Here is a 4,716-nt window from a genome sequence, read left to right on the forward strand (position 1 = left end):
TTCATTCTCTATCGTTACAATGATTATTGTTACAACTAAAATTTATTTAATTTTCATTCATTTTGCTTGTTCCTTCTAATGCGTCATCTTCATATCCAGAAACGCTTCCTTCTAACCTTATAAACTCTCCGTTTTTATTCATTTTGTTGTATTATGATTTTAGCCTGTCAATGTTAAATATTTATTACAAAATTGTCGAGTTCAATTGTATTTATTTTATTTACTTTTTTCTCTCGGTTGAATCAGGATTTAACGTTTTAGTTGTTGCTGAAGTCGTCGTTATATTTTTAATTTTTTTATATTCATTTATTTTCAATTCCTTTAATGCTATCACATCACCCTTTTTTCCCTAGAAATTTTCTGCCTCTTCATTCCATAAAGTTAGTTCAATCTAAAATATATTTCCTTTGGTAAATTTATTATCTTTGTTTAGTTTAATCAAACTTTTTTTCATTTAAATTTTATTTTACTTCATAATCACTGTCGTCTGCTAATGTTATTGTTCTTTATTTTAATAACCGTCCTGACATTGCATATATAAATTCCACTTTATTTATTGCTATTATGATTGCGATGATATCTAAATAATGTCATTATTATTATTGAATAGTTTTCTTTTTTTTCGCTAAAATTATTTTGCCTGCAAATGAATTAATTGGTAGATGTACAATTTACTGTATTTTTTTAATCTCGAAATTAATTTTTGGTAATTTTCATTTTCCTTATCGTCATCGAATTTTATATTAGCTTCTACTGGTATGATTATTTCTTTATTATTTATTGATGGGTATTGTTCATTAATTTTTCTCACTAATCCTCCAGTGATCGTATACATTTTGTTTAACTTGAATATCAAGAGACTCGGTAGAGTCTCGCCTCAATTTTTAAAAAGCGAGACTCTTTACCGGGTATAAGTATTTTAAGTCAGTGGTCCGTGACGTCGTCGTTTTTAATTTATCAAATGGCGTTCTAATTATTTGTTAAAAAAAAAAAATAAAAATAGTTTCACTATGTATATCGATGCCTCTCTTTCCAATAAGCCTACTCTCGATTTTTTCCAACAAATAATAAAAAAGATATAAGAGTCTGTAAAAGCCAGGTATTAAATCTTACTAAAAAATAAATTTTCAAGCTGAAATGTCTAATTTCTTCGGATACGTTGCGCATACCCCGCGCCTATCCCTACTCCTGAATTTTTTTATATATGTGTGTATGCAGCCGCATGTGTTAGTTATTTATCATTGATGGTATAGCAGAATTTGTTTCTTTTTCCTTTTATTCAAAGCGTACATATATAGTATATATACACGTTTAAATTTTTATATTCCAGAAAATTAGTATTCGATTATTATTTATTATTTATTATGGTATTCACGGTCAATTTAAAGTAGACGAATTACAAATATAATTTATTATTAATTTAAACAAAATAAGTGAAATAAAAACAAAACATAAATTTACAATTAATGTCGCCAAAAAGCCTCAATTTTTAAATACCTGTCTATTCATCATACCTTTAATAATCAAAAGACGTAAAATATCCAAAAGAATGTCAAAATTTTGAAGTATAAAGTTGAATAATTTGCTGGATAAAAAAAAATTTTTTAAAAAATTAGGCGCTATTTCGATACATGATATAATAATAATATAATGAATAATAAAAACTGCAGCGCCTAATTTTTTTTTAAATTTTTTTTTATCCAGCAAATTATTCAACTTTATACTTCAAAATTTTGACATTCTTTTGGATATTTTACGTCTTTTGATTATTAAAGGTATGATGAATAGACAGGTATTTAAAAATTGAGGCTTTTTGGCGACATTAATTGTAAATTTATGTTTTGTTTTTATTTAATAATTTATCATGTTAATAATTTTTTTTAAATCTTTTTGTTGAAAAATCTTGTTGTTAAATATGATTTTTCCATGATATTTTGCTATACTTTTCTTTTTTGTTTACTCATATTTTTCTAATATTTTCCTATAATTATCGTATTTTTCTTTATATTCAGTGATTTTTCTATATTTTCGTTTATTCGTTTATATATTCTTTATTTTTCTATATTTTTCTTTATTTTCCATATTCATCTTGTTTAGATTAATTAAGGGACTTAGAAATTTTTTTTGGGCATAATTGATATGTTCCCTTATTTATCGTTTTTTTCTTTATATTCAGTCACTTTTCTATATTTTCCTTTATATTTACCGATTTTTCTTTGATATTTTCCTATATTCTCCTTTATATTTACTGATATTTTCCCATATTTATCGTTTTTTTCTTTATATTCAGTCACTTTTCTATATTTTTCTTTATATTCACTGATATTTTCCCATATTTAGCTTTTTTTTCTTTATATTCAGTGACTTTCCTATATTTTTCTTTATATTTTCCATATATATTGTATTGGTTAAGATTAAGGGACTTAGAAAATTTTTTGGGGGGGTGTCTACCATAGTTGGGGGGGGGGGGGTCCAGAAGAAAAGCGAAAACAATAGGAAATTAAAATTCCCTAAAAAATAAACTCTGATTATAGTCCGGCATCCCGGATCCGAAAAGAGCCAGGGAACCCGGATCCGGCTTACCTTAGCCGAACCTGAGCGAACCTGGAGATAACTTTGAAAAAAAATAAACTCCGATTAAAGTCCGGTTACCCAGATCCGATTCAGATCCGAAAAGAGTCAAGAAGCCCGGATCCGGCTTACCTTAGTCAAACCTGACTGAACACGGATGTTGACTTTGAAAAAAAAATCACACTTCGATTCAAGTCTGGCAATCGGGATCCAATTCGGATCAGGAAATAGTAAGAATAGCCAGATCCGGTTAGCCTCAGCCATAGCCGATCCGAAAAGGGTCAGGAAACCCGGATCCGGATTACCTTAGCCATACTGAATCCGATTCGGATCAGAATCGGACTGCCTGGATCTCATTTTCCACTCGGGATGGACAATTCAAAAATCACTGGGCTAGCTACAACGTGAAACTAAAAATCGCATTTTAATTTCAGGTGACAACTCTATGAAATTAAAATGGTGATTGAGTCTTGAAGTTATTACAATGATTTTTACGGGAAAAGTTAAGATGTCATCAGAGTGTCATCAGGGGCGTGGTTTAAAATCTTAGTCCTATCTTTAGAGATGACCAGGTACACCAAATTCGAAAAAAAAAAATTTCGAATTTCAATTACAGTTTTTGAGTAATTAATACATATTTTTTGAATAAATTTTGACATAATTCATTTTAGCTGCATTAAGAAGCTATTAGTATTTTTTATATTTTTTGTTAACTTTTTTCTATCACTGAAAATTTCAGCAGCAGCAGTCCAATTCACAGGGCAAATTTTTTACAATTTAGGGCTTTTTTTTGCCGTTGATAGCGCTTTTAAAATTTTTTTTATATAGATTTCACATACAAAATCTTCACAAGCGCCGCCAGTGGAGGAAAAAAGCCCTAAATTGTAATGCCCTGTGAATTGGACTGCTGCACAACTTTATGAGTTTGTTACCCTGAATCTGATAGAGAGAGCTCTATTCTGGGCATAGCTGGAATGACATAGAAAGAGAGTGCCAAAAAAATATTTCGAAATCCGCGCTGGCGAGAAATTCCGATAAATTTTTAGGTGGAGTGGAAAAAAGTTGGATTAAATTTTAGGTTGGAGAAATGGCGGAAAAAAGTTAAAAATATTGTCTAAACTAAAAATATTGTCTGGTTGTCTGCATTAATTTCTTAGCTACATTTTTTTCTTAGCTCGATTTGTAAAAATAGATTAAAATACATTTAGCGAATGGCTAAGGGACTAATGTCGATTATCACACAATTTTGTAAGTTTTAAAGAAAAATTGTTATCATTCAGTTTGTTTTTGTTACATATTGGTAATTCTGATATTATTACAAAATTTGTTGTAAAATTATAATTTAATAGTTATATTAAATAAAAAAAAAAATTGTAGATAAATGAAAAAAAAAATTGATAAATAAATAAATTGATAAAACCTTCCAATAATTAAAATTTGAATAATTAATTTTTTATTATTATTTATTGTAATAATAGAATTTTCCATATACCGTCATATTATGCCATAAACTGACATAAAAATTTGGCGGATTATGTCGTAATATGACATATTCTGTAATGTTATATGTATTGTTGAACCATCATAATTTTTATTTTTTGCATGTAAAAATTTTTTTTAAAGAGAGAAAGAATGTTATAATATACATTCTGTATAGTAGCTTGTAAATAATATCTGGGAAGTGGGTTAAATATTGCAGTATTCAATAATACACATCAATGATAGAATTTGTAAATCAGTTATTAAAAGTATAACACTGAGTGTATGATATTTTGTAATAATGTGGCCATGATTGAAAAAATGCGCTGAGTTGACAATAATATGTGAGACAATTAGTAATATACAAAGACCCGAGACTTTAGTCTCGGGGCCATTGTATTTTCAGTAATAAACTTCTTCACCTTGATTATATTTTACGGGTTGAACAAAGATATCAACATAGTATAAACTCAATTTAAAATCTAGCCCTGGACTTGATGGTATTGATTATAAAATTATTTCAGAATTTTCATATGAAGTCTCTACGATTCTTTTAAAGTTATTTAATGAACTTTCCTTTCGCAAAAACTTCCAGAAGAATGAAAGGATTACCTGGGATTTTTTATTTACACAGTTTAATTGTGAATATTTTAACTATTTATTGGA

Source organism: Aphidius gifuensis, linkage group LG4 (genome assembly GCF_014905175.1).
Source record: "Aphidius gifuensis isolate YNYX2018 linkage group LG4, ASM1490517v1, whole genome shotgun sequence".
NCBI classification, from domain to species: Eukaryota; Metazoa; Arthropoda; class Insecta; order Hymenoptera; family Braconidae; genus Aphidius; species Aphidius gifuensis.